The sequence below is a fragment of the Taudactylus pleione genome, unplaced genomic scaffold (assembly GCF_031769625.1).
Source record: "Taudactylus pleione unplaced genomic scaffold, aTauple2 ptg001005l, whole genome shotgun sequence".
NCBI lineage: Eukaryota > Metazoa > Chordata > Amphibia > Anura > Myobatrachidae > Taudactylus > Taudactylus pleione.
This window is the reverse complement of record NW_028285406.1, coordinates 1,597,048-1,617,450: the sequence shown is the minus strand read 5'-3', so window position 1 is coordinate 1,617,450 and position 20,403 is coordinate 1,597,048. Positions and strand designations below refer to the sequence as shown.

General features: G+C 40.2%; 1 pseudogene; it reads left to right on the top strand.

Moving 5' to 3' along the window:
* LOC148454334 (uncharacterized) overlaps positions 1-20,403 on the top strand; it is a 207,515-nt pseudogene that overhangs the window by 8,635 nt on the left and 178,477 nt on the right.

Here is a 20,403-nt window from a genome sequence, read left to right as displayed (position 1 = left end):
TTGTAATGATGGATTATATCCACTAGATGGCACTGTTACCATTGGTTAGCACTATACTGCTCTAACATCCATTTTTTATATGTATTGTAACCCTTCCAGGCTTCCATACTTGCAGCCTTGTAGTTTTTATGGTGGTGGGTGTCTCACTAATGATGTCACAGCTGCTGCATTCCCGGAAGGGAAGCAGCTATATCCCTTTCTGTAGATTGACCATGACATCATCAGCCAGTGTTCAACATCATTCCCTACCATCCAAGTGGGCATAGAGGGGTAATATAACAATGTGGCGAGCCTAGCATGCCACCGTGCCCAAAGTGTGGCAAGCGAAGTGAGCCCGCAAGGGGTTAACTTTCTTTTTTTGGTGGACTGCATGGGCAGGAAACTACACTTCCGCCCTCAGTGCATGTCACTTCCAGGTACAGAATCTGAAGTGGTAATAGTCGGGCTCCAGCATGCTGATCACAGGGTGAGAGTATAAGAAAGGTAAGATTGTCTCATTTTACTCTTATTGTATCCTGAGGAAAGAACTAACTTAAAGGTTCTGAAACATTGATAATAACTACACGAGTGCTGTGTCCTTTGTGAAGTCATCGTGAGTGCTGCCCACTGCTGCATATATTATCATTTCCTTCCCTGGGATAGGTAATTAAGGAAAGCACCTGATGCCGGACATCCTTTTTAGCCCTAAGGAGTGCCGGACACAATTGCTCTATATATATATATATATATATATATATATATATATATAACTTTTGTCAGTACTAAGTGATCTATTTATCTATATATTTATTTATTTCTCTACAACAATATAGTATCTACCAGCAATGTTGAAGCGTGTGAACTATATTTATTTATTGGCTATATATACTATATATATATATATATATATATATATATATATATATATGAGGGGTATCTAGGTGACCACTCCATCATAGTATCTTACATATTATTTTTTGCATCAGGTTAGTATATATCAAGGGGTATCTAGGTGGCAGATCCATCATTGTATCTTACATTTTCATCTGCACATCAGTTAAGTATATATAAAGGGGCATCTAGGTGATAGCTCTATCATAGTTTCCTACATTTTACTATGTGCATCAGGTTAGTATATATAAAGAGGTATCTAGGTGACAGCTCCATCATAGTATCTTACATATTATTTTGTGCATCAGGTTAGTATATATAAAGGGGTATCTAGGTGACAGCTCCATCATAGTATCTTACATATTACTCTGTACATCAGGTTAGTATATATAAAGGGGTATCTAGGTGACCATTCCATCAGAGTATCTTACATATTACTCTTTGTGGAATGGGATTGAAAAGCCAGTGGCTGTTTAGCCGCAGGTTCAAATCCCAACAGCAGCTCCCCGACAGGATGAAGAAACAGACAGAAGCAGGAAAGTACTGTAGCCTTCCTTAGTGGTGCCTAACCCTAACCTACCCCTGAGGCTACCTTATCACCCCCCTTTCTGCTCCCTAGTCCTAACCCTCCCAGGGGGTGCCTAATGCTAACCTCTGCCTGGGGGTGCCTAACCCTAACTATCCACCGTAGGGATGCCTAACCCTAACCTCCCCCCAAATAAACCTAATGCTAAGCCGCTAACTGCCCTAAACCTAACCCTCCCCCCATCCAGCTAAGAGGATGGGTGCACTGGAACTACATAGAACTGGCCCATGTCGTCCTGGATTCCGGTGTTGGGATTATGATAGGCGTCAGTATTTCAACGTCTATCATGAATCCCTAGCCGACATTCTACTGTTGATACCACTCTGTGCATGAGGCTAGTATATATAAAGAGGTATACAAGTTGCAGCTCCTTTATAGTATCTTACATATTACTCTGTGCATCAGGTTAGTAAATATAAAGGAGTATCCAGGTGGCAGCTCCATCATAGTGTCTAACATATTACTATGTTCATCAGGTAAGTATATATAAAGGAGTATCTAGGTGGCAGCTCCATCATAGTATATTACATATTACCCTGTGTATCAGTTTAGTGTATATAAAGGGGTATCTAGGTGGCAGATCTGTCATAGTATCTAACATATTACTCTGTACATCAGGTTATTATGGGATGTAGTCTGGAAGGCGGCAGTCGAAATGTCATCTGCCAGCTTCCTGCCAGTGAAAGCCCCACATGGGACTAATCATTAGCCCCACACTGAAATCCCGGCACCCGGCATACCAAACAAAGGTAAGCTGGGCATCGGGAGCTCATAGTCACGGGGGTGAGTTGGGTTAGGTTTAGGGGCTCCTGAGGGTCTTAGGGTTAGACACCCACCGGGAGGGTTAGGTTTAGGCTAAGGGAAGGGAGGGTTAGGGCCAGGCACCACCGGGGGGAGGTTAGGTTTAGTTAGTATATATAAAGAGTTATCTAGTTGGCAGATCCGTCATATTATCTTACATATTACTCTGTGCATCAGATTTGTATATATAAAGGGGTAATTGCGCTAAATACACCATCAATGACACCTCGCACCCCTCACGGCTCGATCCAAGCACAAATTTGCATAATTTTGCTCAGAGCCCTATGGGGCGCCAGTTGTCACAATGACTTACACCCGCGAGTACATCTCATGTATATGGATTGAGCCCATAGAATTTTATAGATTACTCTGGGTAAATACAGACAAATTGACATCCGCAATCGTTAGGAATTTAGATTATGTGATAGTATTAGAACCTACAATTTCTACAGTATATTGTCACTAAAATCAATATTTGTTAGATTGGTGGTAGACCCTACTGTTAGTATATTCATATTGTGTATGAGATAAAGACTCTTTTTGTTGAAGATTAATTGTGAAATTGTCCCTTTTATTTAACATTTTTTTAAATGGATAAAGTAATTAGGACAGACAAACAGAGAAAACCACTCAAAATTAAAAAGGATAACTCTTATTGAGTGTGGGAGTTATTAATGTAAAAAAATATTGGCGCTAGTATATAGTTCCTTTTGAGTTAGATAATGATAGGTGCTTAACAACTCTTATACTATTGGTTCTGACTCAAGGATTTCATCCTGTTACCGTGATCTTTGAAAATGCACTAAAATAATCCTGGTTAAGGTGTGTCTGTATTATTCCTAATTGGTTTAATAATTGAAAAAATACAACCTTTTAAAGGAAAGATCACATAAACACCTTATAAGCGAAAACATAGCATCAACCAAAAGAGAAGAATATATATATATATATATATATATATATATACATATGATGTTTGTGTGGTGCTGTGCTGTAGGTATAGAGTCTGCTTGTCTGAACCATATAGCAGGCCATTTCATTTAAATCAACATGGTTCAATTATAACTTTAAGGGGTAAATTTACTAAGAATCGAGATGGTCCTGATTTGCAAAGAGATTAATCACCTGGGTGATTTATTCACTTTTTATTTTGCAAATTAACCAGCAGGCGATTTGTTCCAAATTCATTTGGGCGATGGTGAATTAGGTTGATTTTTTTGGGGTAACTTGTAAGCAAGCTCGAGTGAGTTATCTCTCCCGATTTGCACATTTTGCAGATTACTCACCCTAGATTGCAGAGTTTTCTTTCTGCCTAACTGTCCAGAGCAAGCAGCCTGTACAAATCAGTGAGATATGTGTAAGCTGCTTGTGTCTTGTACCTGTAAAAAACAGGTTAAATTAAATTTAAAAAAATTATGTAGGGTCCCCCCCCAAATGCCTAATCAGCCCGGGACTTGTCAGCCAGGCCTGGTTCCAAAAATTATGGGGAACAAAACAAGTAGAGTTCAACCGTAATTTAGGAACCAGCACCTGGCTGCCGGCCCAGTCCTGGTTTTAAATATATTGGAAAAAATGCGTAGGGGTGCCCCTATATTTAAAAACAGCACAGGACCCAAACCGTCCGGGGTGTAATGCCACAGCCAGAAGACCCTATTACTGGGTCTCCAGGGCAAAAAAAGGGGGGAATGGAGTCCGCACTGGTGTTAATGTAATAAGGATAATAATGGTGTCTCAATTATAGAACCAAATTCAAGTCTATCACCAAAGTTAAAAAGGATTTTTACTCTGGATGACTTCTTATTGGTGGTGCACCCAAAACAATTTGTGCTATACACATATACCATAGGAAACAGAATTTGCAAAGAAGAGCAAAGACTGAAAAAAGACAAATAAGCCTTTTTTGGGGCACTCTTGAAAACAAATGTCAGTAATGAGAATGTTAAAAAATATAAACTTTTAATTAATTGCCTTGGCTAAAAAATCTAATTCACAACTAATTGAGTTAAAGACAAACATATACACTAAATATATAACACATAGATACTCATAATAGACAGATCACAATCAGGATCGTATGATCTGTGGTGGCATGTACATGAGGTTGATATGTCCTGTGTTAGGTAGATCGTAATTACTGTCGTAAGATCTGTACCAGTGTATATACGAGATTAATAAATCTCATTAAATTACATAATCTATAGTACTTGATCTACCTTTAGGGATAACATAGATTATATTACCATGTACTGATGATTAAATCAATATGGATAGGCAAAAAATATGAAGATGTCTAGGGTCCTATTTAGTCACCCACTCGATAAATATCTATTTGGGTACAAATAAAAATATAACACACATAATAAATAGAAAGAGTGATCAATATATCAATAAATTGTGCAATAGAAAACGAGAATTATTTCATGATCATATCTATTGGTCAAATATAAAGTAGTTATTCATGCAGCATATTTCAAGACTTCTATAGACAATAAGTACATCCAATTAATTTTGGTCCAATGAAAATTCCAGTAATAGAAGAAAATAACCAATTAACAGGTAAGTATGAGTTGTCATACAATGGTCATATCGATATTGATGTAATATGTATTCATAATCTCAAAATGATAACGATATAGCATTACACTCATACAATAAGACCACAAATGGTATATCTGTATAGGAGAAATAAAAGGTAACGTTTGTTATGTGGTTTATAAGTGTTCGCTGATACACTGTTATGGAAAAAATCAAAGTGATCGCATAGGATAAAAATCCATATCACATGGAAATTATAATGGTGTGTGCCAGAGATATGACAAATGTAGGGATCAGAGATGAAAAAAGCAAGAACTGTGGTACTGGAAACGCATACCCACTTCTGCTTTCCCTGGTCCAGTTCTGACAAGAGATGAGAGAGTGGGACAGTGTGACACACAGATGAAATAAAAGTTATGCACTTCTGCTGTTTGAGGAAAAGCTGTGTCTCTCCCCTGTTACCATGGGGCATTGCAGGGGGAGTCGCATGCAGGGAACTCAAATGAGAGAGTGCTTTGAATGGATAGTGAAGTACCTGTCTTGAAGTAGAGGAAGAACCACAGCTACATGTGCTGTGTGTGAGGACCCTGGTGCTAATGCACTGTTCAGGACGTGCGTTTCGCTGGTATAGCTTGGTCACCTGATCGCGTTATGGTGTACTTGCTTCCTGGTAGTTAAAGGGAGGATGCCCAATCAGCGGGCTGTATTGGAGATTGAGTGCTGGTATAGCCAATCCTAGTGAAACGAGTGTTATACCAATCATCATAGTTGGAGGGATCAGTGGGTGTGGCAAATGGGTCGATTTGCATAATTAAACAAAGCGGAGTGAAGGAATCATAGTAGCAGGTTATTTAGTACTAATGGTGGGATATGGTCTATATAATTACAAGATATAAAATGGAGAGGTTCAAACAGATATATTAATAAATAAGGAGATAATCATAGGTGCAATAGGATATAAGAATGCAGAGTATAAAAACATAGTGAAAGTGAAAGTGACATTAGTGTAATTGTAACAGGGCAGAGGGACAAACGGATCCCCGGAGCAAGTGTAAGTATAATTAGAAAAAGAAAGAGAAAAAGAAAAGAAAATATAATCGCATGTGTGCGATGAGGTGAAATAAAGATGTAAGGAGGAGATGTGAAATCCTATGATAGAAAAATATGAAAGATATACAATGACAAATAAGTCATAAATTCTATAGATTAAATAAAGTGTGTGAGGGATCGACTGAAGTGAAATTCTGACCTCGAATATAATAGGGAGGTGTAAATTCACAATGTGTGAAAAGCATGAGTGAACAAATAGGAAAGTGAAATAGTGGTGAAAAAGGTGGATTTAGAAAACGATTCTAATGTTAACATCCCCATCATTAACCTACCCTCTCCTCTCCCGCTCCTCCGTCCCACATGCAACAACCTCCATGCCGGTCATTCCACACATCCCCATCCTCCCACCATCCCCGTCCCCCACCACCACCTCTCCAACGAAAGAGATAAAGGTAAAAAAATTTAACTATTATTTTATTTAATTAATTGACCATCATCAAAGAGATAGCGGCAAAAGACAAAGACGATGGGAAGACAAAAATATACAAAACAACCAACACAAAAAATCACCATACACAAAACGGAAAAACGGGAAAAGAAAAAACAAACAAACAATAAGGATGAAATGGATATAGATAAAAAATGGAAAGACAAAATTGTAAATTGTATTCATAATGCATATTAGAATGGAATCAATATCGAGAAGAAAAATTATATTTAAGTTTGATAATTCACGTAATATTACTATACCAAAGGGTACAGAGTGAAAAAGAGAATGTTTATCATTCAAGCGATGAATACAACATATGGAATTGAAAATGTACATAATATTGTGTCTAAAGTTGATACTCGGAGAAAAATAGAAAGTGAAATTTAAAGAGAGAAGAGGACAAATGGTATGTAGACATAATAGTTATTCTGATAGAAATACTCCAAAATTAATATGTTCATTAAGACCATTCGGTATCAGAGATCCCAATCGGAAGATCCATTCACTTTCCTTCATTTGCAGGGCTTTATTAAGGTCTCCACCTCTCAAGCCTAATTTGACTCTCTCAAGACAGAAAAATTTCAAATCCTGCGATCGACCAGAATGTTTAGTATAGAAATGCTTGGCCACTGTTGTGAGTTGCTTCATCTTTCTGATATCCCTTTCAGCATTCCTCACATTGCCTAAATGCTCTAAGATCCTAACTTTGATCATTCTCGAGGTCATACCAATGTACTTCATATCGCAAGGGCATGTGATGCAATAGATGACATTGGTAGTCTTACAGTTAAAGAAATCCTTAATTTTAGTGCTGTGGCCAAACTTATCAGTGATTGCATCAATGTTAAGTATGTGTGAGCATACTTTACAGGAGCCACATGGGTGGCTACCGACTATCATGGGCATCTTTTTAGGAAACATATTAAAATGACTTCTGACCAGTTTATCTTTGAGATTGGGAGCTCTCCGCCAGCTCATGTTGACTTTTGTATCTAGACTTGTCGCAAGATCCGTATCTGATAATAATATATCCCAATGTTTCTGAAGTGCATTTCTAGCCTCCTTCCAACTGTTACAGTAGTCACCTATGAATCTGATAGCTTTAGTGCCATCTTTCTGGGGTTTATTGCCGAAAATCAAGGTTTCTCTATTGGTCTGGGATACTTCAAAATTGGCTCTTTTAATGGATCTCTTGCTGTAGCCACGTTCGCCAAGTCTTAGAATGAGATCTTTACTCTGAATCTGAAAAGAATTATCATCCAAACAGTTTCGTCTCAATCTCAGAAATTCTCCTTTAGGAATGTTTTTTATAGTGGGAGGGAAATGAGAGCTACTGTTGTGAAGTAGGCTATTAGTAGATGTTTCCTTCCTAAAGAGTTCAGTACAGATTTTTCCATTCTCTCCTCTAAAAATTCTGAAATCTAAGAAAGCGATACTGTTGCTGTTACTGATGTAAGTTAATTTCAGATTGATATTATTGGTGTTCAACTGCTTGACAAACATGTCTAGTTCACTCTGTGTCCCATCCCAAATCATCAGGATGTCATCAATGTATCGCATCCAATTGATGATATGTTTTGTATGGGTGTCATTACAGTCTTGGAAAACATGTTCTCTCTCCCACCACCCTAAAAAGAGATTTGCATACGTGGGTGCGCAAGCTGCCCCCATAGCGGTGCCTCTTACCTGTATATGGAAGCGGTTGTTAAAGGTAAAATAGTTATGATGGAGTACGAATTCAAGGAGTTCCAACAGAAAATCCTGGAAGTCCCCTAAACCTTCCATACTGAGGAAATACCTCACTGCATGGATCCCTAAGTCATGGATAATGGATGTGTATAGGGATTCCACATCCAGGCTAACAAGTAGGTGAGTGTCATCCAAGATCGTATCATGTATCTTACGTAAGACATCCGTAGTGTCTCTAGTGTAGGATGGGAGACTAACAACATGCTGTCTCAGATGGACATCAAGAAAGCAACTGGCCTTTTCAAGAAGACCTCCATTAACTGACATAATGGGTCTACCCGGTGGATTTTCCAAATTTTTGTGTATTTTGGGGAGTAGATAAAACGTTGGAGTTTTTGGATGTGAAACCCACAAGTAATCGTATTCCATTTTTGTAATTATGCCATTGTAGAAGGCCTTGTCTATGATTCTGGAATATAAAATTTTGACGTTTTCAGTGGAATCAAATAACGTGGTTGTGTAACAGGAAACATCCTGTAGTTGTTTGTTGGCCTCTTTCAAATAAAGTTTTAATGGCCAAATAACGATATTCCCACCTTTATCAGACGGTTTTATTATCACATCGTTCCAGTTCTTAATTTGTTCCAGGGCCAGACGGTGTTGTAGACTGAGATTATTGTGTGGTTTCTGGTATTTCTGTTGTTTGTAAATATTATCAAAGTCCCGAGATACACATTTAAGAAAGACACCCACCTCCGGACATATATTCTCTGAAGGGAAAAAGGTGGAACGTTTTTTACATATGGGTCTACCAGAAATTGGTGGTAGATCAGTTTGTTGAGCTAGTTCTTCTAGAGCTGCAAGTGCTTCCTGTTCCAATTGTGAGGTGTCCTCAATGACAGTATTGGTATCAATTTCTTCTGAGGTATCGCATTTGGACTTGTGGAATTTGGTTAGTAGAAGTTTCCTGCCAAACAATTTGAGATTGGTTTCCCACTTGAATCTATTAAAGTGTTTGGTAGGTGAGAAGGAAAGACCCTTACTTAGAACTTCAATTTGGGAGTCATTGAGAGTGTGATCAGACAGGTTAATAATCTTAAGGGATAATGGGGGAGACCCTATCTCTTGTTGATCCTTGTCGAATAATGACTTGGTGATTGAGTTTCCCATCTTTCTCTTCTTTTTGGACCCCCGCCTCTTTTTGGATTTGCGGGGCGTCCGCGAGTACCCCTGGCTTCCTCTAAAAAATTGGAGTAATGTAGCAAACTATCACTTCTCTGACCTAGAAAGTTTTTAGAGTGAGGGTTAAATTCAGCGTGTTCCTCTACATCTGAGATGTCAGTTTCTGAAGAGGATGGACTATGTTCAAGGGGACCAAGGTCCTTCCTCCGTGAAGATCTATTCCACCGGAAGAAATTACCAGATGAGAAGTCCCATTTATCCCTATTAAATTTATTACGTTTGCGTTCAATTATGGTCTTATCATATTCCTCTAGTTCCTTCTTGATCTTATTAAAGGAATCCTGAAAGGTGGGATTCTTTTCCCATTGCTCTAGAGTCTGACCCAATCTCTCAATCTCCCTTGTACACTCATCTAAAACTAGATGATCATGTTTGACTAAAATGCCCATCAATTCATGGGAACATTTTAGTAAGCAATTTTCCCATTCTCTACGTAGGTTATCCGTGCATAGTTCAAAAGTTGGAAAGAGCTTAGGACGGAGACCTCTTGGGGTTATTTTTTGATTACAATAATTCTCCAGACTAACAATATCCCAGTTGATCCTAGTCTGCTTTTGTAGCATACGTCTAAGTAGCATTAGCTCATCCTCACATCCTGAATTGGATTCAATATGACTAGTTTCTTTGGAGAATATTCCTTCTAGATCCTCCAAACGACGTCTATTGGTCAATTCTGTTTTTAGGTTAAAACTGGTCATGTTATGATCAGTCAAACAGAATCCAAAGAAGATAAATCACAAATTGAAAAGGTAGCAAAATAAGGAAGCAAGAACCTTAACAACAGGTTGTAAAGAAGACAAAATGAGAATTAATTATCAAATTAAATCTATTTTTTTCACCGTGCTGGTCTCCAGATCTGAGGGAACTCAGAGAATAAACTGGACAAAAAAAGGGGGGAATGGAGTCCGCACTGGTGTTAATGTAATAAGGATAATAATGGTGTCTCAATTATAGAACCAAATTCAAGTCTATCACCAAAGTTAAAAAGGATTTTTACTCTGGATGACTTCTTATTGGTGGTGCACCCAAAACAATTTGTGCTATACACATATACCATAGGAAACAGAATTTGCAAAGAAGAGCAAAGACTGAAAAAAGACAAATAAGCCTTTTTTGGGGCACTCTTGAAAACAAATGTCAGTAATGAGAATGTTAAAAAATATAAACTTTTAATTAATTGCCTTGGCTAAAAAATCTAATTCACAACTAATTGAGTTAAAGACAAACATATACACTAAATATATAACACATAGATACTCATAATAGACAGATCACTATCAGGATCGTATGATCTGTGGTGGCATGTACATGAGGTTGATATGTCCTGTGTTAGGTAGATCGTAATTACTGTCGTAAGATCTGTACCAGTGTATATACGAGATTAATAAATCTCATTAAATTACATAATCTATAGTACTTGATCTACCTTTAGGGATAACATAGATTATATTACCATGTACTGATGATTAAATCAATATGGATAGGCAAAAAATATGAAGATGTCTAGGGTCCTATTTAGTCACCCACTCGATAAATATCTATTTGCGTACAAATAAAAATATAACACACATAATAAATAGAAAGAGTGATCAATATATCAATAAATTGTGCAATAGAAAACGAGAATTATTTCATGATCATATCTATTGGTCAAATATAAAGTAGTTATTCATGCAGCATATTTCAAGACTTCTATAGACAATAAGTACATCCAATTAATTTTGGTCCAATGAAAATTCCAGTAATAGAAGAAAATAGCCAATTAACAGGTAAGTATGAGTTGTCATACAATGGTCATATCGATATTGATGTAATATGTATTCATAATCTCAAAATGATAATGATATAGCATTACACTCATACAATAAGACCACAAATGGTATATCTGTATAGGAGAAATAAAAGGTAATGTTTGTTATGTGGTTTATAAGTTTTCGCTGATACACTGTTATGGAAAAAATCAAAGTGATTGCATAGGATAAGAATCCATATCACATGGAAATTATAATGGTGTGTGCCAGAGATATGACAAATGTAGGGATCAGAGATGAAAAAAGCAAGAACTGTGGTACTGCAAATGCATACCCACTTCTGCTTTCCCTGGTGGTCTCCAGGGCCAAAGCATTCTCACCCCAAGCTGGTCAGGCCAAGCTGGGGATCTCAGGGGAGATGGGTACACCAAAAAGAGGGTTTCCTCCCTCTCCTGAGCACCCCAGGCTTGGTCTGATGCCCAGGACTCCTCCACGCACCCGTTGAGTGGTGGGTATGAGGGTAATAAAGTGTATTTTACAGTGGATTTACAGGTGCCAGCATGCCTGCCCTTTGGCACATTTGGAACTACTAGTGAAAGTAGGTGACCGACACCCATATTTCCACTTTAAAATAAATAGTTCAATAAAGACACAACACACACCATCGATAGAACAAGTTTAATACACACATACCTCAATCACACATACTTACCTGTTCTAGCCATTCGGTCCACTTGTTCAAAGGAGAAATCCATGTGTATGGACCTGCAAAAAAGATCCTATACTCACCTACATCCTGGCGCTGCTCTCCATCGCATCCAGGGTCTTGTGAAAACAACAAAGCAACTTACCCAAACCATGCTGAACAGATGTAAGTATATGTTGTTACATGTACTTACACCTCACGAAATGACATTTGACCAAAATCAGCTGTAATTGCTCCCGGGCCACTAGCCAATCAGTGGACGCTTTACATGTAGCTGCCGCTCATTGGCTGGTTCTACGTGGGTTACAGACAATGTGGTTAGGCTTTTGGGGGGGACCCTATGTCTTTTTTTAAAATAATTACCCCTATTTTAACTATTTACAATGATTTGTGTATGTTTCTGACCATCTCGCAGCTCATCTTGATTCTTGGTAAATTTGAGAGAAGTATATTTTAGGTGAAAAGTACTTCCGAATTGGCCCAATGGTGATTTAAGTCGATTTTGCTATCTAACCCGATTTGAATGAAATTGATCAAGACATCTCACCTGAGATGAGCAAAAGTAAATTTGAGAAATAGATAAAAGGACTAAATCACCTGAGATTGTCATCTTGAGCAATCTCGATTGTTAGTAAATTTACTCCTTAGACTCACATGTAGAGGTAGTATTTATCGTATTCTTGGTATTTCACATTCTCCTCAGGTATATATAGGTTCCTGCAGTTAACACTCATTGATATTCTGCATAGTCCTGATTTGTTTAACCCATGAAACAAAACAGAATAACCAGTAGATTGGTGACATAGCTGACTCACCACTGGCAGGAGAGTAAGGGGGATGCCTTCATAATTGAAAGTTCTGTGCAATGCTGCTGGAAGTCACTCAATCCAGGGATTGTGCAGAGTGGGCTGTGTGTGGCCCCATCCTCCCCAACTATAATCTTGCCCAGTCCTGGTGCATCAGCTGACAGTAGGTGTGACAGTATCGGTAGCATGTTTTACCCATCTATGGTCAGTGCAGAGGTGCGTAAATAGCTAAGTCATGTTTTTTAGTGTATTTAAATATATCTGATGTTCTGCATATAAAATTACACAATTACTGTAAAAGTCATTTTACTTGAGTAACATTCATGATTTTAAATATAATTTTTTTTATTGCAGGACAAATAAAGAGCAGGACACCACGAAGACTATTAGAAGACATAGTGGTAAAGGGACATTGTTCTCTGATCAAGTCAACTAAAGACGCTATTTCTTCTTACACCTCTAAAGGATTCCCAAAATCTATTCTCATTTTCTGGATAGGAGAAACCTTTTACAGATAATTTGTTTCTCATCTAATACATGATGAGTCTCATAGGAGAGAAACCGAATCTGTGCTCTGAGTGTGACAAAAGCTTTATGTATAAGTCACATCTTGTTATACATCAGAGGAGTCACTCAGGAGAGAAACCATTTACATGTTCTGAATGCAGCAAGTGTTTTTCCCGTAAGTCACATCTTGTTATACATCAGAGGATACACACAGGAGAGAAACCATTTACATGTTCTGAATGCAGCAAGTGTTTTTCCAATTCATCAAATCTTATTACACATCAGAGGAGTCACACAGGAGAGAAACCATTTACATGTTCTGAATGTAGCAAGTGTTTTTCCAATTCACAAGATCTTGTTACACATCAGAGGAGTCACACAGGAGAAAAACCATTTACATGTTCTGAATGTAGCAAGTGTTTTTCCAATTCATCAAATCTTATTAAACATCAGAGGAGTCACACAGGAGAGAAACCATTTACATGCTCTGAATGCAGCCAATGTTTTTCCCATAAGTCAGTGCTTGTTAGACATCAGAGGAGTCACACAGGAGAGAAACCATTTACATGTTATGAATGCAGCAAGTGTTTTTCCTGTAAGTCACATCTTGTTATACATCAGAGGAGTCACACAGGAGAGAAGCCATTTACATGTTCTGAATGCAGCAGGTGTTTTTCCAATTCATCAGATCTTGTTACACATCAGAGGATTCACACAGGAGAGAAACCATTTACATGTTATGAATGCAGCAAGTGTTTTTCCCGTAAGTCACATCTTGTTATACATCAGAGGAGTCACTCAGGAGAAAAACCATTTACATGTTCTGATTGCAGCAAGTGTTTTTCCCGTAAGTCACATCTTGTTATACATCAGAGGAGTCACACAGGAGAGAAACCATTTACATGTTCTAAATGTAGCAAGTGTTTTTCCAAATCATCAAATCTTGTTTCTCATCAGAGGAGTCACACAGGAGAGAAACCATTTACATGCTCTGAATGCAGCCAATGTTTTTCCCATAAGTCAGATCTTGTTACACATCAGAGGAGTCACACAGGAGAGAAACCATATAAATGCTGTGAATGTCACAACTGTTTTAGTAGTAAAAGAACACTTATTAATCACATGAATAGACACTCTACAATCCTGAATGTTTAATGTGTTTTTTAAGTAAGTTAAATTGCATCAATTCAATATTTTTACAAGTGAGGACATTTTTAATTTCAGAATGTGACAAGTGTTTTATATAAATCAATCTTGTTAAAGACTGGATAGGAGAAATATCTACATCTTATCCTCTGCACCAGTGTAATGTAATAAACAATGTGTATGGTGACACCCCAAAATTGTGTGAAATTATTATTTATTTGAAAACTAAATTTTTACTATAATGGCATAAAACGGTGCCAGTGGCATCACGAGGGGGTGCACCAGGTGACACCATCTGAGAGGGTCGCACCAAAATTGTAGAGCTGCTCTGCTATTTTATTGTCACGTCCTCAGATGGTGACACCAAGCAGCGGTGATAGATGTGCAAATGCTCATGTCATCCATACTGTACCCAGAGAGGCTGAGGGCTGCCTGGGCAAGACCCCAGTGTTATGTGAACAGGGTATAACATGCAGTCATGCCCCCATAATGTCATATACCTGGGAGCCTCACTTTTTGAGCATGAGGCCAAACTTTCTTAAGCAAGCGCACATACCTTGGGCCTGCACAGAAATAGATACAGGGGTGTAAGGCTGGAATAGGTGCACTGGGCGTTGCTATTAATAACAACTAATACAATAGTAAGCAACAAACAGAAGAGAGAATTTTCTTGGTGTAGTGCAGCATTTCTCAAACTGTGGGTCATGACCCCAGACTGGCTCACGCCCATCTCAGCAAGGGGTCGCAACTCACCCAAGTTAAATATTCTGAACTGGTCCTAAGTCCTAGGCGCCCACTGCTATGATGGTCCATAGTGGCATTTGCACAAGCAGTCCCCCGCTGGCTCCTCCATCTGACCTTTTCTGTGATTAACATGCATGTGACGTCATGATATTCGAGCATCATGATGTCACCCCATGTCAGTCACAGTAAAGGGAGCTGGTTCTCTGCTGCCCCAGCTAGTGGCAGCTTTAAGTATTAAAAAGCAAGAACATTTATTTTATAGTAAGTAAAATGAAGAACTACGGTCATATTTTAAAATAAGGTGATGTGTATAAAATGTATACATATTACCCCCATTGTCCATCTTCTCTTTATTTGTTTCATGACCAACATCTTTCTTATATATTTTTATGGCATAAAAATATCTAAGGTAGATAATGGGCAAGGATGTTAAATGTGCATACATTTTATACACATCACCCCCTTACCCAAATGCACATCATTTTATATATTTTGATGCCCATCATCTTTCTTATATATTTTTATGGTAAACATGCATATAAGGAATATGATGGTCTTAAAAACATATAAGGAGTATAAGGGCAGATTTATTATAGCAGCACAGATCGTACTGCTATAACTCTTCCACCTTTGCCTCATTACCAAGGCAAAGTATGAAGCACTAATGATGAGATGCAAGAATATCTCATCTGCTGGAGTGGGAGAGTGAATACTCCCTCCTCCAGTGATTCCTGCCTGAGCACACAGCACAGCAGCCTAGTGCTGATGCACTGTGTCTCACTCCCAGCTGGCTCCAATGGGCATGTGCAGGATCTTGAAAGCATCACGAGATCCCATGTGCAGCCCCCGGAGCTGCCAGTCCCTGCTGCAAGGGACAATTCTGTCCCTGCTATGGTGAATAGGGCAACCACTTCTTCCCCATATTGCTAGTTAATACATATACCCCATAATGATATAAAATAGGAGGGGGATTATGAAGCATAAACTGTATGTGCAATTACCCCTCCCCTCCTTGTCCATCATCCTTCTTATATATTTGTATGCCATTATATAAGAAAGATAATGGACATTACTATGAACGTGGCATCTTTGTACACTGTGATACCCCATGAAGCAGGCATTGAGGCAGTGAGAACTTTCCTTACGAATGGCACACATGTGGAGCCACCTATTGATTTTGTATGTGAATTAATTGAACTTGTACTCATGTCCTATCATTTCTGTTATGGTGACTGGCATGGCGATCTGGTCTAATCTGGCCCCATCGTATACCAACCTGTACATGTATCACTATGAACAGCAACATATCCTAGGTACCTTTGGTGACAAAATTATTTGTTATAAGAGATTTATTGATGACCTATTCCTGATTTGGAAGGGCAGAGAAGTCAAATTTCTTGACATAATTGCAATTCTCAATGCACTTGATAGCCCAATAAGATTCACTGCTTGTATAGAGAAAGAGGGCCTGATTCAGAGCCGGATGCTCTGACAGAGCGCTTGCTCTAAATCAGGGCCGGCCCTCTGTTTTTGTAGAGCGGCCTCCTGGCCACTCACATAGCTGTAGGTGACCACCCACAGCGTTAGTGAGAGGCCAGGAAGATGGTCATGATGGTCAAGACCATCACGACCATTGGGCTTGCGACGAGACCCTTGTGGTAGGATCTCGTTGTCACAAGCCTTAGAGTGCTTTCAGCTCTACCAGAGCCGAAAGCTCTCCAACTGACATCACTTGTGATGTCAGTGGGGTCGGCCCCAGTTGGTAGGCATTCCCATGGGAACACCTCCATCTGGCCAACCACGCCCCCCACCCACCCACCAAAGGGGATGTGCTGTCACTCAACATTGACAGCATGACCCCTTTGGTACGAGATCGGGAGCGACAGTTCTTTGTACACTGTGATACCCCATGAAGCAGGCATTGAGGCAGTGAGAACTATCCTTACAAATAGCACACATGTGGGGCCACCTATTGATTTTGTATGTGAATTAATTGAACTTGTACTCATGTCCAATCATTTCTGTTATGGTGATGAGTACTTTGTTCAGGTGTCTGGCATGTCGATGGGGTCTAATCTGGCCCCATCGTATACCAACCTGTACATGTATCACTATGAACAGCAACATATCCTAGGTACCTTTGGTGACAAAATTATTTGTTATAAGAGATTTATTGATGACCTATTCCTGATTTGGAAGGGCAGAGAAGTCAAATTTCTTGACATAATTGCAATTCTCAATGCACTTGATAGCCCAATAAGATTCACTGCTTATATAGAGAAAAAGGGCCTGATTCAGAGCCGGACGCTCTGACAGAGTGCTTGCTCTAAATCAGGGCTGGCCCTCTGTTTTTTTAGAGCGGCCTCCTGGCCGCTCGCATAGCTGTAGGGGACCACCCACAGCTTTAGTGACAGGCCAGGAAGATGGTCGTGATGGTCAAGACCATCATGACCATCGGGCTTGTGACGAGACCCTTGCAGTAGGATCTCGTTGTCACAAGCCTTAGAGTGCTTTCGGCTCTACCAGAGCTGAAAGCACTCCCACTGACATCACTTGTGATGTCAGTGGGGCCGGCCCCAGACGGTAGGCATTCCAATGGGAACACCTCCGTCTGGCCAGCCACGCCCCCAGCCCACCCACCAAAGGGGACGTGCTGTCACTCAACATCGACAGCACGCCCCCTTTGGTATGAGACCCGGAGCGACGGCTTACATGTCGCTATCCGGGTCTCGCGCATGCGCACGATGGAGCCCACTAGAAAGGGTCCCGTGCTAGTTCTGTGAAATACAGGGGGGGCCATATGCAGGACCAGCTCAGAGCCCTGTGCTGGTTGCGCTAAATACGGGGGACACCTACATCATTCGTCCCCCGTATTTTGGCAACCAGGGCAGGTTTTGAATAGCCTGGTGCTGGTTGTGTTTAATACGGTGGACCCCTATATCATTTGTCCCCTGTATTTAGCACAACCAGTACTGGGGCTCAATAGCCCGGGGCTGGTTGGTTTTTGGGGAAGGGCCACACCATTTTTTTTTTACACTGTTTTTTTTTTAAACACAGAAGTACAGACATGTCTCACTGACCCACCCATGCTTCTGTGTTTCTTTTTTTTAAACACAGATGCAGGTATCATGGATCTTCAAGATCCGACCCTTCATCTGTGTGCTGCTACCTCCCCCGGGTCCTAACACCTGCACTACCACCGCCCGCACATCCGCTGTACCACCACTGCTAATGCCCATTACTGTCCCCAGTTCATGGCCACAGCTAAAGCCCGCCAACCCCTACCCCCTCACCCCGGCATTCCGGCTGCAGCAAATGCCGGCTTCCTGCCCCCTGGTTCCGGACCCCGCTACCGCCCACAAATTGTGGCCATCTTGCTGCACCCAAGTGAAGCCACTATGATTACACCTGCTGGAGGCTCCAACTGCGGCTGCGCAACAAGTTGAAAAGTCCTACCTACAATGGCGCATTTTTGAGGTAATAGTTTAAAGACTGTAACTTTCGAATTTATCTGGACCCCTAAAGCAAATACACTTGCCCAATAGCTACCTAATAAAACAAACCCCAAGTCTAAATTCCACCCCTACCCTTAGTTTTGCCTAGTAAAAAAAAACTCCATAGACTACAGCAGAAAAGTGGTCCTAATTGAGACTGTCAGAAAAAAGTGACAGTTGAAGATTTAGATTACTCCCAAATCCTCATTTTTTATGCTTATGCCCTGAATTTGGCATGCAGCATCCAGTGACAGTTCTACCTGTACATACCAAATTTCAGATCCGTACCTCTAATAGCTTTTGAGGTGTAGCCCCTTGAACACCCTGCCCCCCCTCCAGAATTCTCTATGGAGAAATCCATTTTTTTAGATGCAGCCTTAATATAAGGGCACAACTGTGCCCTTATAATATATATATACATATGTATATATATATATATATATATATATATATATAAACATGTAGAGGGGCACTCGATGTTCCAATATAATAATGCCAGGGTGTCTTCCTTAAAATGGTATAGAAATGAGATGTCTGTTAGAAAACAGCAACAGGTGGCACTCCATGGACTTTGTAAATAAAGAAAGGTGACTTTATTTGAATAAAGTCACCTTTCTTTATTTACAAAGTCCGTGGAGTGCAGCCTGTTGCTGTTTTCTAACAGACATCGCATTTCTATATATATATATATATATATATATATATATAAATATACATATATACAGAGCATATAGGGGGTCATTCAGACCTGGTCGCAAGCACTGCTGTGCTCGCAACTGTGTCGATGGGTAACCCTGCACATGCGCAGCATCCGCACTGCGTGTGTGCAAGCCCCAGAGCAAGAGAGAAACTCTCTCGCTCCGGAGCTTGCTACAAAAGGGGTGGCTGTCGATGTTGATCGACAGCTTGCCCCTTTTTGTAGGCAGGCCGGAGGGGGGTTCCAAAACATAACGCCTACCATTTTGTGGGCAGCTGCACTGACATCATCAGTGATGTCAGTGGGGAGCTTCCTGCTCCATCAGAGCAGAAAGCTCCCTGGGGCTTTGCGAGTGCCCAGACCCAACCTTAGGGTCTGATCGCAAGCCCTGATGGTCGCGATGGTGATCACCATCATGACCATTACCCTGGTCGCTAGCTAAGCTGTGGGTAGTAACCCACAGCTTAGCTTGCGACCAGGAGGCCACACCAAAAAAAAAACAGCACCCGCCCTCTTTCAGAGAGCGATCACTTCTTGCGACCGCCCCTGAATGAGGTCCTTAGTCCTACACTCTGGAGGTATAAGATTACTTAGGTGGTTGCCTGCATAAAGTTTATCACAGATATCCCTCTGGATGCGGCACTCCACGCTTGAAGAAACATACTGTACAGCGAGCTGGTATCAATGTTTCAATGCCTATATTGTTGGCATTTTCATCAGGACATAAAGACATTAACAATGCGTCTTACCTTAAGTACTCACACCAAGTGATCACACAGCTGCCTCACTGGAGCGGGACCGCTCACCCACCCGGCGGTGCACACTGCTGACATCATCACGCCCATGCGTGGGGTGTCAGCGTAACCAAGTGTACCATCACCATAGAAACATATAACACTGAACACAATACATATCTACAGATGGTGCTAGCAAGGGACATCTGCAACCAGATAAATAAAAGATATCATCATAATTAGGGCACAACATACGATGCAGTCAGTATAGCTTTATGTGTCCTAAAATTTGTACCAATATGAACATATGATGGCTACGATCGCAGGCTATGGCAATGGGTACATATATGTGGATATATTGTATTGTGTTCAGTGTTATATGATTCTATGGTGACGGTACACTTGATTATGCTGATGCCCCACGCATGGGCATGATGACATCAGCAGTGTGCGCCCCCGGGTGGGTGAGTTGTCCAACTCTGGTGAGACAGCTGTGTGATCACTTGGTGTGAGTACTTAAGGTAAGACACGTTGTTAATGTCTTTATGTCCTGAT